We start from the raw sequence: 14,258 nt of genomic DNA on the forward strand, positions 1-14,258 counted from the left end.
GAATGTGTTTCTCATGTCCAAGATATATTATATATATTTCTTAAATGGGCACTCGGTATAATGCAGAATACTGCACATATCAGAGTGCTACTATACCTGTATTATGTATGATATAATGCATACAACTGTATTTCAAAAACTTAATTACTTTTTTTTGTCTTGATAGCTTCTTTAAATATTTTGTTAGTTGCTAGTATGTTATGTGTCTTATATTGTGTTATCTTATAAGTATATGTTTCTTGAATCTGTACTTCCAGACTAAGTCTGAAGAAGGTCCAAGAGGATGCTGTATCCCAGTTAACATAAATAAATAAATAACATGCTCCTATTTGCTGCAAGTTTCAGTTGAGTCAGTTAACTTGTAACTGGGTGTTTCTGCTGCTTGTGCTATGTACTTTTTGGGGGGTTACTATGGTTTTAGCGATAGTAACAATGTTGAATTGCTAAGTCATGTGACCAGAAGGTCACAAGATGAGAATACTGACATCCACTTGTTTGATCAATGTCAGACATTGAATCTCCTGAACTGTGTAGACACAGGAAGAAGTGCTAACATGGGTCCAGAAGAGGAACAAGTCCAGGTGTTCACAAAAGTCGGCATTGCCATTCTTGTCTTGTGATCTTCTGGTCATGTGATTTAGCAATTTGACATTGTTACAATCGCTAAAACCATAGTGAACATATTTTTCTTTATTTTGTTCATAACATCTTGATATATTTTTAATGCTGTACCTCTCAAGCTGGCTATCTGAATAGAAGGATCATATCAGTTACACATGCATCAGTGCATATTTATGCACGGTTCCTTCAGCAGCATTGATTGCTTTTGATACATGTATACCTACTTAGGCTTTGTAGATTTATTTTCACTACTTTATCATATCCTCTCTGCATTCTTTCTTCAGTACTTTGTATAAAGCTTTTGTAGTGTTTCTTTGTTTGACACCTGATAGTTTCTTTGTATAATATCTCGTTATCATCATATTGTTTTAGTTGCTTTTCTCTGTACTGCCTCTAGCCTGCTTATGTCCTGGAAAAAATGAGGTCTCCAGAACTGCATACAAAATGTATTCTTCTGTACAGAGAGAGATAGTACAATCTTGCTTAATTTAATTCAACCTTTCAACAAAGCTGACATGATGAGTCAGATTAGTGGTGCAGTTTAAATGACAAAATACTGAAAATGGCTGTCAGATTCTGAGTGGTCCAGGTGCCTCTGGTAAAGGAGAAAGGCACTATTATATTTACACATCTCTTTGATGGTTATGGGGTCAGGGCAGGAGGTGGTGAGTCTATTATACTCTGGTAACAAGAACTAAGGCTGCTACTTTACAAGGCATCATTTCATTGCATTTCATTGAAAGATTATTTAAGTGTAGAGAAGTGAGAATATCCATGAGTAAATAGTGTGCTTAGATGGTCATTAATTATTTTGGTGCCCCTGGGCAGATATCCTTTGGATGGAATTACATAGCATTCCCCATGTTTTCTGTACCATTTATGTTTGAGACTTTTTACATGCTATAATTTGGATATTTTTCAGAATGTAACTTGGTACTTTTCTCATCCATTCCAAACTGGAGGTCCTGTTAACGGGTGACTGAAAAAAGCATCACTTTCTAAGTTTGCCAAGATTTGCTTCACAGATCCTTGCATTCAAGTCATTTTCTGGATCCCTTGCCAACTTGTCAATATTGTGGGTCCTGTGGTTTTACTTCTGGTTTCTGTTTTTTTTCCTACTTGTGAGGCCTGTAAGAATATAAAGGATTATATAGTTACAGTCATATGATTCCATGAGCAGACCCCACAGTGGACCAGAACCATTTTGTTAGCTCTCATCCAGCATGGCAGAATTTGCTACACTACTCCCCTAGCTGCATTGAGGATGTGGACAAATGCCAGTGGAAGCCATGAAGTCATTTAAGAATACAAGTGAGAACTTAAAGAGATGCTGTATTACCACCAGCGATGAGTTTAGACAACTTTTCTTCACTTTCTTTAGGTGTGAGACTGCTAAATGCATTACAGAGCAAAGGATTCTGCACATGTATACATGGCTACAGATTGAATGATGAGTAACCATGATCTTTTAACTACAAAATTTTTACAACAAAGGAAAAGGAATGTGTATTTCAGTTATAGAGGGATCAATCACCTCATCCTCACTGGGAATAAGCATAAGCCAGGATGCTGGAAAGGAGACTTCAGCCAGTAGTCAAGCTTCGAGTGTGAAGGAGCAATGTTGATTCTGACTTGGCTGTAAAATTGTGGATAAAATCTTTGTCATTATATAATACTGGAGGGGTCATGAGAATTTGCCAGCACTGTTTACATGTTTTTGTGGATTTGGAGAAAGGATATGGCTATGTATCCTGGAATATCTTCTGGGAGGTGCTTGAACAGTATGGGATCCCTAGGCTGCTGCTGTATGCCATTTAATCCCTGAATTTGAAGAGTATTGTCTTTATTCTCAGCAACAGTTTAGAATACGTTAAGGTGGGAGTGGGACTATGGTAAGGGTGCAGTTTGGGTCTCAAGTATCTAATTGGGGATTTCTGAAGGTGCTGTTGTCTTATTAGCCTTCAGTGATTGACTTTCAGTGCACAAAAGCATAATTTGCTGTTGCATATCAAGTGGCTAGGATGAAAATCATCAACTACAAATCAGAGGTCATGATTCTCTCCTGGAAAAGAGTGAGTTGTTCTTTATAGGATAGGGAAGCACAGCTATCTTAGGCGGATGAGCTTAAGTACCTTAGGGTCCTATTCACATGTGAAGATAGAATACAATCAGAAGGCTGACCAGAAGATGGGTACAGGGGCAGCAGTACTGTTGTGCAAGATAATGGCTCAGTCACTGGATGGAGCTCTCTATGCACTAGTCAATCTCTGATCATACTCTCTTATGATCATGGGCTTTGGATAGTGACTGAAACAATGATATGAGAAGCTCAATGAAAGAATATAAGTTCCTTTACAGGATATGTGGATACAGTCTGTGTGATACCTCAGCATTTTAGGAGGATCTTTGAATACAGCCACTGCTCCAGTGTTGGAAGGAGTTGGATGAAGTGGTTTGGGCACTTGGTGAGGATGCCTGGGGAGCATCTCCCATGAGACATGGAGAAGGCATGGTAGCCTGTTAAGAGGAGACCTGTGTGGGTAGTAACAGGACACAGTTGAGGGATTATATCTACCATTTTTCTTCATTGCAAATGTCTGGGGATCCCACTGAAAAAGCTGGAGACTGTTCTGGGGATGGGGCAGAATGGCTGGATCAGAAATAGTGTTGTAATACACTGTTGTATGTGGCTACTGTAATGTCCAAGTGGGTGAAATCATTGTACAGTTAATGAGTAGGGTCTTAGAAAGGATACACTGAAAAAATATATAAACGTTCTACATTTGATTTGATGTACTCATAGATTGAGGTGTTACCATACTCTTTTTTTAGGGCATATATTCAAGCAGACCAAATAGTTAGATGCAACCATGACTCCATTCTTTGCCATCTTGTATAGCAAGCTATTTTTTTAAATGAATGATATAATAACATTTCTAGTGTAGCTACTTGATAGTAATGATATGAGAGGAGTACTGGCATTGCCTAGCTTTTCTGTCTTAAGAAGTACCTTCTTTTCATTCTAGTCTTGTCATGTATATCAGCTCAGCAGTATTTAATTGATACTTGTTTAATGTGTGGTTGAGATGGTCCAGAATTAACCCTTTTCAGACATGAACCGGGCAATATAGTACATAAGGATCCTGCCTTATGATAATCATCCCCATCCTCACATTTTACAAGGGGATTGGGTATCATGATAATTATCACCAGTGCTCTTGATTTACTGTCAATGTCCTACCCTCTTTGACAACCTTGTCTGACTGCTGCATATTTTCACTCACACAAATCCATCCACCCATCCATATCTTAGTGGGACGGTCGCATCTCCTCTTAATTTCTTCCTCTCTCTCCCAAATATGCTTTAACAAATCATCTTCTTATTTCATGCACATGCAACTGAACCATTGTAATTTGTTCTCCTTGACCATCCGTGAAAATTTGGCTATTTTGGCTTCATGTCTGTCTTCATTTTTCACCTGCTCCACTGGGGACATATTATTTCCCTTCTCAGATGCCCATTCAGTAGGGGTACACATGCAGTGGTAAAAAAATCCCCTCCTTTCCAGGGAATTATTCACATCCACCAGATAAATCCCCTCTGTTCCCTGCTGTTCCACAGCAAATGCTTTCTCAGGAGGTAATAGAAACTGTTCCTCCTTCCTGTCTGGGAAGAGTTTTTTATTCAACAATGTTTCTGGTGCCAAAAAAAAGAAAATACCTGGAAACCAGTTATGGACAGTTTGTGATAGTGAGCAAGTTCAAAAATGTTCACTACACAATCTTTTACACCTTCTTCCTCTAGTCTTTTTTGGTAAACTTAGATTTAAAAGATGCATATCACCACATTTTTCTCCATCCAGACTTCAGATGTTTCATAACATTTCATGTGTCTGGATAAAATTATCAGCTCTTTGCCTTACTCTCTGGGGTATCCACTGTTCCAAAGCATCTACCTCCAGTTATATTATACTGCAGACTACAGGGTATCCATGTTTTCCATATTTAGATGACTTGCTTATTTTTGTAGATTATTTTTCAAAGTGTAAGGAATCTCACATGCGTGAGAGATCTCCTATGCAGGTTGGTATTCAAAGAAAACATTCAAAAGTCTTTTTTATTTCTATCACACAGGACTTTGATCTTGGGGTGTAAGATAGACAGTACAATGAGCTTTTCTTCACAAGAAAAAAAGATCTATATTTAGATCTCTTTAAGTTTTCCATTCAGAGTTTGGTTACTGTGAGGGAATACCTCAGGATTCGGGGTCTCATGGCATCTAAGATTCTCGTGATACCTCTGGTATCTGAAGTTTCTTTGGTCCCAGCACCAATAATTTTTTAGGTTCCAGTTCTGGAATTTGTGATAAGAGAAATCACTTGGTGGATACATCAAATATCCCTGAATCCAGGTCTCACCTCTTTTTCCAAAGCAGTCAGTCACTGCATTCACTTTGGACTTTGCTTGAGGAGCATGTCAGGGAGAAAAAAGTGCAAGTTATTTAGGATGACAAAGACAGACACAAGTGCATAAATATAAAGGAGATGCTATCACTTATCAAGGCACAATAGACTCTGAATCACCTTTGGTCTGAGGACAACATTACGTTGTTACAGACAATACCACAGTGATGTTGTGCATAAACACGGGGGAACCAGGCCTTCTCCCCTATGCAGACTAGCCATGTTAACATGGGATATAACTTTACAGCACAGTCTCACTCTGCAAGCTTCCTGCTTTCCATCAGAGCAAAACTGTGTGGCATACAAGCTGAGGAGGACAAAAGCAGACCCTCACAAATATAAATTGGATTAGGCAGGCTTTCAAGATTTGCTCCATCTGTGAGGAGTTCCTAAACCAGACCTCTCTGCCTCCTCGCTGAACAGTCAACTGGTAAAATTCTTCCCCTGGACTCCATACAAAAAGGCCTGGAAGACAGATGCCTTTTATTTTCCTTGGACAGGAGTGTTCCTGTATGCTTTTCCACCCTTTCCACTGATAGCCAGAGTACTTCTGAAAATTCAGAAGGAAACCCTCAGGGTCATTATAGTGACTCCCTTCTGGTCCAGGCAGCAGTGGTTCTCTCTTCTTTTTGAATTTACCAATTGCAGTTACCACAAGTTTTCTTACAGACTGGATCTACTGTCGCAAGACATGGGTGTTTGATACATCACAACCCCTAACAACTGCCATTGACTGCCTGGATGACCAGGTTTTAATTCCTTTTAGACACCTGTTTTCTGAGAATACGCAGCAGGTATTAATGTGAGTAAGAGAGTCTCCTACTGGAAACTCATATATTAACACATTGAAAAGGTTTTCTAGTTGGTGCCAACAACATAACTAGCATTCATTCACTGTTGTTTCTCTGGTTTCACAATATTTGTGTGGGTTCCTTTTCTATGCCCTTTCTTGCTCCTCTATCAAGGTTAATTTGTCTGCCGTTTCAGCATTTCTGCCCATGGTTCTCCCTCTTTCAAGGCATTCTCATGTCGTAATATTTTTGAAAGGGGTTTTTCATATGAAGACTCCCAGAAAACCAGTGACTTCTCTTTGGGATCTTAATTTTGTGTTAGAGAAGCTAACACTTGTTCCATTTGAATGAGCTCACCTGGCTGATCTGAGGTTCTTTACATGGAAGAAGAGTAATAGAGTTGCAAGCTACGGTGGGTCAAATATATCATTTTATACAGAGACAGGGTTTCCTTGAGAACTAATGCTTATTTTTTGCCTAAAGTGGTATCTGAGTTTCCTTTAAGCTAAACTATCTCCTTGTATTCTTTGCTGAACCCCAAAATGAGGAAGAAAGGCTAATTCATACCTTGGATGTCCACAGACAACTCAAATACTAAATTGACAGAACAAAATCTTTTTGAAATGTCAATCAGTTTTTCATTTCTTGTGAAGGTAAGAAAAAGGGACAATGTGTCAAAGCTGTTTACTCAGGCTATTACCCTTTGTTATGTTATTCTCACCACAACAAAACTATTCCAGGCAGGATCAATGCATATTCTACCAGGGCTTTGGCTTCATGAATGGCTTTTTTGGCAAGGGTTGGAATATAGACGTATTCTAGAAGCAACAGCTTGGTTCTCTGTACATACGTATACAAAGCACTACAAGCTAGATTCCTTCTCCAAGTCTAGGTCAGGCTTTACTGGGGCCATTTATTAGGGACTCCTCAAGCCTTCTCCTTCTACCTCACAGTTGTTGTAAGCTATGGTAGTATATCCATACAGCTTAGGCTGTTGCAGCCATGATCAGTTATGAACAGCATAGTGCATTTTGTAAATAAACTTAACATAACAGTAGATGTTTGAATGATCACTGTTGCAGTAGCTGCTTCCTCCCTCCACTCCACTGTTTTTTGGTGTATTTCTTTAGGCCAGTGTGTCAACATTTATTTTTTGTTCTTCTTTGCAATGTCCTCTCAGAGTTCTGTCCCTCTTAGCATAAAAACTCTGAAGGGCTTGGCACCCAAAGCTGAGATGACTAATGGTTTGGGCACGTGAAAGGTGCCCTGAAGTTTTGGAAGCTGGCTGGCTGTTATATCTTATGCCAGATATAACCATATATCATAGGCTACTGCCACAGTCATCATTCGAACATCTACTTTCATGGTAAGTTTACTTACACAACTGTATTGTACTTGTCTCCCCTTCCACTTTCCATGATTTTACAGTGTTGTATGGTAATGGAGATAAATACCTCTGCCAGATATCACTAATTTCAAGCAAGCATTAATTTATGATCCTTCAGAAGCAATGCTATTGCTCACAGCATTTCTAACTGTATAAAGAGCAGCAGAAATTTATAAGCATTTATCTTTTACAGAAAAAAAACAAACTGTATCGCCTAAGAAAGGTTGACTGATAATGTGTTTTGAGTTTATACAACAGTGGATTTATACTGGACAGTACTTTGCCATTTGGTCGCAGTGTTGCTTGAATCACTCGCTCATCAGTTGTCAGTACAGTGCACACAGACAATGTACATGAACTGTACCTGATTGCACAACTACTGCTAAATATAAAATAATTCAGCAGTGACTTTATTAAGGAAAAATACAGTACTTACTATCTTTTTTTGCTGTTCTCACCACAGCTGTTTTCCATCAGCTGGTTCCTGGAGATTATTCTCAGTCATTTATTCCATCTCCCCTCAGAGTAGTCTAGCTTACCCTTTTGGACTGTGGCACCCTTCATACACAGCAGTCCTATGCTTAAGCAGTCTGTGGAAGTGCACAGAGAACAGATAATGGCATCCTTTTACAGTGTACTGTGACAGCTTCAGAGGGCTTTTGTGAATGTCCTGCCCATTGTCTTTCCTAGTTCATAATATGCTTTACATAGGCATATATCACCAGACTAGCATCACTGTTCTCCACCAATGAATGCTTCTCCTTGGCTGTCAACCCTACTAATCCTCCTGGGATAGGTGAGTTTGCAAGAATGCTGTTTTACCCTATCACCTCTCCATCTCTTCAAGGCATAAGGTTCGCTAATCAAACCAGAGTAACCTAGCTCAGTCAATGCTTCATCTCTCTATGCTACACCTTTCAACTTTCCCTGAATGTGTAGATTGCCCCTGATTTTACATCATATGCTTTCCCTGATGCTTTGTAAAATATCTAATTGAATTGTAAATTAATGAATCATAGGAATGATAGGAAATGCAGAGCTATTTCACCACAGGCTATGTGTGCCTTGTCAATAACCACCCTCAGACTTATTCCTGAATTCACCATTATATTTAGGATGGATGGGTACTGACTTTTTTATGCAACTGTTCAGATGTTGGTAAAAATCAGAGGTGAATGCTGTAGTCATCTCAGCTGTGTCCATATACAAGGGATTGTCATGAATTTTGAATAGGTCTTCTATAAGCTGGAGTAGGTTTTCCTTGTAGAAGTCCCTACAGATAGTCTCATTTGCACGTAGGGTGGTAACACTATACCACTCAGAGAAGATGACTGATAGGTGGTCAGATTTAGCCAGGGATGAGGGGATGGGAGGTGGGGTGCAGGCATGGGCTAGATTGCTAAGGACACAGACAAGGTCAAGATTTTTATTGAGCCTATAGTGGGTAGTTTTACAATTTGTTCCAGTGCATTGACATTAATGAAGTCCAGGTAATGTTAAGCATAAATATTTTATAGGTATAAGTGTGTCAATCAATGTTAGGGAAATTGAAGTCCCCTTGTAAGAAGGTATTTGGTTTGATATTTAATGCCTTGCTGGTGTTGAGGCAATTTCTGTGATCTTTGGGTGACAGTGATGGGGAACTGAAGCTACAATAAAGTGATAGTTGGATTGTCAAGGGTGATTTGGATCTCCAGAAGCTCTAAGTTAGGGATGATGTGAAGTAATAGTGCATTTCTAACAATTATAGATAATCACATCCAAGACAATATCCCAGAAATGTGGTTCACCAAGTTTGCTGATGACTGCAAACTGGGCACTGTTGTCCATTCATCCACTGATACAAGACAGCCCAGCAAGTGCTCGAATATGCACATACATGATGTATCAAAAACTGTCTCAAACTGAATGAAAACAGTGCAGCATAGTAACATTTTACAGAAACGTTGCTCCCAGCTGATGTAATAAATGGTAGTCCTCTTCAGAAAGATATGGTCATAAGAGACCTAGATATTTATGTGGATAACTATCTATGATTTGGTCTTCATGTTTCCACCATATTCAGAAAATCCTTATATTTGGCCCAGTTGACTTCCAAGGTAATATCTTCAAGATCCAAAGAAGTTATCCTATCACTGGACTCTTCCCTTATATATATAATTGAATATAACACTGCTTTTGGAGCATACAAATCCAAGCACATTGTTTAGATGTAAAGGATCTAAAGATTTCTAACCAACTCTTCCTATACTCAGTACCCTATAGGTTGCTTTGAGGTGAAGAGTGTCTTTCTGTTTGAGTCATGAAAGAATGAGTCCTGTTCAACCTCCTATCTCTTTTCAAAACAAGAACTTGTACAAACAGTCACACTAAGGACTTAAATATACACCTCTCCCCACAAAAATAAATAAATAAATAAATAAATAAATAAATAAATAAACAAAGGCTTGCTGGAGAGATGGTTTCCTAACTTTATGAATTTCTAACCTATGAAATAAATTATCACTACAGGTCAAATACAGCACTTCTTTGGCAATTTTTAAAGCTAGTATTGATGACTGGATGGGTAGACACACACCAAGGGTATCATGTACAGCCCTGCTTGATTTGGAAGCTGAGCACTATAGCTATTCCCCCAAAGTTATCCTGTGGTCTGAAAGAATGATAGACACTTACCTCTGGTAAAAAAAAAAGAGATATCTGGAAAATAATGTGACTGGCAATGAAAGTGGATCAAATAATCTAGGAGAATGTTCCGTGGAGTTATATTGCACAGATATAAAAAGCCAGCTGTATTCCACAAATAATGTGCTAGAGTCTTAGATTTTGCAGATCTCTGTTTTGAGATGAATGAGTGCTGCTGTGAAAATAATGTATCTGCAACATGTATTACTCCAGTCTGTGTGTAAGTGATATAAATGCCCAGTAAAGTGACGTGAACTACTGCTCTGTACTGTCTGTCTCACTACAAAATACCTGTCCAATTAGCTGAAAGCTCTGCAAATGGAACATAATACATGCAGCACAACTCATGGTCAGTCTAAGCAATGGACTACACCGTCATTTTGTTCATACTTTGTAGTGTGAGGTTTATGGACAGAGTGACATTCCTTGACTACTGTTAAATGGAACATTCCTTAGCAGGAAAAATAGCAATTTATTGATGGCCTGAACATGGCTGATGTAAGCAAAGATGCCTCTAGCAATACAGACAGAGTGTGATAGACTCTTTATAAAGTGGGATAAATATAGATTAATGGACACAAACATAAAGCAATCAAGGGTATGGCTGTTTACGCCTGTAAAAATAATGTAATTTGTATGCATGAAATTATGAATTAAAAAAAAATTAAATGCCTGAACATATTTACAATTGTTTAATTTTATTTTTGTTTGAGTTTTTTTTTAAGAATTCATGGCTGGTTAAATGCATTTTTTACTTAAGCCTCTTTATTTTTTATATCTATTTATTTATTGACATTTTATTACTAGGAAAGTCTGATTTGGTAGAAGCCCATTTTCAGTGGAAGCCCGGGGAGAAAAGCTCCAAATTATTACTAAACATTTAAGAACAATAATTTTGCAATCTTCAAAAATAAAACAAAAAATAGCTGTAGTTTAAATAATTATAACAAATTAGACATAATATAAAAACATTAGTTAAGAATCAATACAATGTATATGACAATCATTTATTAGTTAAAGAAATTTTAGACAGTTTGAAGAGAAATTAAAGTAAGCTTGCCTAATACAAATATGAATTGCAATATGAAGTGAGGGAAAAACAGGCTTATAGTACATTCAGAGAGAAAGTTAAGAAATTAAACTATATAGCAGTAAGGAAGTAAGTGAAGAACAAAGAATAAAGAGGTATAAGGAATGAAAAGATACTGGCAAGGATTCACGAAGCCTCCGTGTACGAGTTATAACTTTTACACGGAGGCTGCAGTTAAATGGAGTGATGTCAGCATGATTTGCATATTCATGAGAGCATGCTGAATCACACCTAAGTCTAACATGGTCCGTGTAAGACAGTAGGGGGCGTGTCCGAAGGCCGAGACCTGCAAGCGGACACGCCCCCCAGAAGTGTAAAAGTGCCCATAGTAAACACCCACAACAGAGTCCACGGAAATGTGAATAAACACAACACAACACATGCCCCCACAGACTATGAACATAAAATATATAAATGAACATGTTATATATTTTTTTTAATTGTAAAAATGTTTAACCGTGAGTGCGCTCGTTTGTGCGGGCGTGCACGTAGCGCAGCTACAGTTAGCAGTCAGTGGGAAAGCATATAAGAACTAAATATGCAAAGTAAGCCAAGAAGCAATAGCGTAGCGGTACAGATGTTGGCTGAAGAGTAATCATTCATGGCTTGAGCCCCCACAACACCAACTCTTATTTTTAGCAAAATAAGCACGAAACAAGTCCCTGACAAACATGTACACATATAAAATCACATTTAATGTAAAATGTAATGAAATAGTCCATTTATTTTGAAGAAATGTGAGGTAACAAAACAATAAAAAAATGTCACATGTGCCTATAGCTAAGCAACAGTTTAACAAGGTGAGTGCATCTGCCTGTAGGTGAGCAGTGGTTTAACAGCTGCAAAATAAGTGCCCGTAGCTGAGCAGTGGTTTCACATGCTCAAACTTTGTGCCCCTAGCTGAGCTAAGATGACTATGCATGCTGATAGCCAAATGAGGCTTAAACCAGCGCATCCCGTTTGCACGGAGCTACGCACCGCGCCAACAAGCTAACCGGCGGGCAACGTTGAGCAAGCTGTAACAAAACTGCCTTTACACAGACACACCCCCTAGCCTGTCTAGACAGTCAGAAAATATAAAAAGCAGTGGCCAGGTTCGAACCCAGGACACCATGCACCATAGTCAAGGTACTGAACCACTAAGCTATGACAGCGGTACTCAGGAATGCAGTAATAGCACATATATAGGAATGAATAGAAAGTGGAGCATGACAAAGCAGGTCTTGTGAAGTGGATACAATTCCAAAATGGCCAATCACGGAGAAGTGCGGGAAAAATGGCATATATAAGCCCCATAGGCGGGAATATACAGCATAAACAATTGTAGAACTGACTTGCAGCCAGAATGTCAGGTGTAGGTGAGGGTAGTTGCTTTCGAGCACAGAGGTGGGGCATTGAGGAGTCCAGATACATGGTCGGGCTCCTAGTCCACAATCATGAGGCCCAACTCATGCAGGGCCAGGTCCTGTGGGGAGCATATAGGGCTGAGGCGTGGGACCGGATGGCTCATGATCTTACCATTGCCACAGGGATTCCAAGGACTGGTGAGCAGGTCCGTCACCACCATGCGGACCTGAAGAGACTCAAGCAGGACCAATTGAACCTTTGGATCCAGGAGGCCCGGCAAATGCCCAATGCCCCACTACTGAGTAAGTTACATTTAATTATGTATGTAAGAAATTAAATTAGCTGATATTATGGAGATGTGTATTCCAATATTACTCCATTTATATTACAGCTGCAGGTGTCCGTTCTGCAAACCGACGAGCCTATGGCGATAGGCTGGTGCGGTTGCGCCACCAGGCAGGTCAGTAATCCACACCCAGTAACTGTAAAGAAATATAAAAGTATGACAGTTAGCAAAAGAATGCAGTGTAGTCACTAACTAATAAAATGTGCAAGTAACAGTGTAAAAGTGTTTGCAAGTATTGCTTGATTACAAACTGTGTTTCAGCCCGAAATCCCAACAGAACAGTGAAAATGTATGAAATAAATTCTGAAATAAAGATGCCCCACCTATAATATCATAGTGCATATCATAGCCTAGAAGTAAGTACCATCTTGAATAGTACAATGAAAACAAGTGAGAGGGTGTGAGAAAGAGTCATGAATCCACCAATAAAGTAGTAATAACCCCTGTATAAAGTATACTGCAGTCAGTACAGAATGAAATGAATGTGACAAGTAGAACCAAACTGCAAAATGTGTCCAAAGTGTTGCTGCAGCTGGAATGTGTATCCCAAAATCTGGATATGTTGCTCTCAGTCTGCAATATGCAGATAGTATGATTGTCTGAAATATCAAACATCCACAGTTGTCTATAGCTATATAAAGCAAATGTAGCAGGATGATGTTGCTGAACAAAGCCAGATATGAATGTATATGAATAACAATAAAATGTATATTGATGTAGCATGAATAGTCCTATCACCAAAGTGAAGTAGTTATCATATAGGAAACTGTAGTTAGAACAGTAGTGTGTATATATCTGTAGCTATTAGAAATGTACAGCATATGTATTGGTATTCAAAGGTGTTAATAATATTTTCTTCACCTCACCCTATAACCACATATACTCCATTCCACGTGAAAATGGTATGTGCAATCACAATTAACACCCCTGGACATTTGTCCTGATGGGTCCTAAATATTTGCATGTCCATTGATGCATCTGCCCTGTTCATACATACAAACCTGATGGCCTGTTGCCATTAATCAACCCTGCATGTTGTTGGACTGTGTATTGCTGTTCAAATTATGCATGTGTTATGCTTGCTGTTCAATGGTGTGAATATCTGGGTGTTTGGTTAATGGGAATACTAATGCATGCTGTTACAACTAATTGTGAATGGTATTGTATGTTACTAACCCAAACTGTCATGACATAATGCAAAACATAGAACGACAGGGAAGGCGGGTCCCAGCGGACCCAACTCTCCCACCTCAGCTGGCGAGTGCACCTGGCACTAGTGCCCAGTCTGGACCCTCCTCCGGTGGCCCTGTGCCACCTGTGGGTGGAAGCGCTGCAGGGGATGGGGCTCACCCCCCCTCTGCAAGTGTGGCCGGAGGAGAACCACCACTCACCCTCCGTAGCGTCCGGACTGTGGTGCGTAGGGAGATTTGGGACTCTGTTCTCAAGCCCCTACGCCAGCTTGAGGCATGGGTGGCACAACTTACGGGCATGCCTGTTGCCCGGCCTACACAGCCCCCAGCACAGCCCC

This window comes from Protopterus annectens, chromosome 4.part0 (assembly GCF_019279795.1).
Source record: "Protopterus annectens isolate FY-2018-M chromosome 4.part0, PAN1.0, whole genome shotgun sequence".
In the NCBI taxonomy this organism is placed as follows: Eukaryota; Metazoa; Chordata; order Ceratodontiformes; family Protopteridae; genus Protopterus; species Protopterus annectens.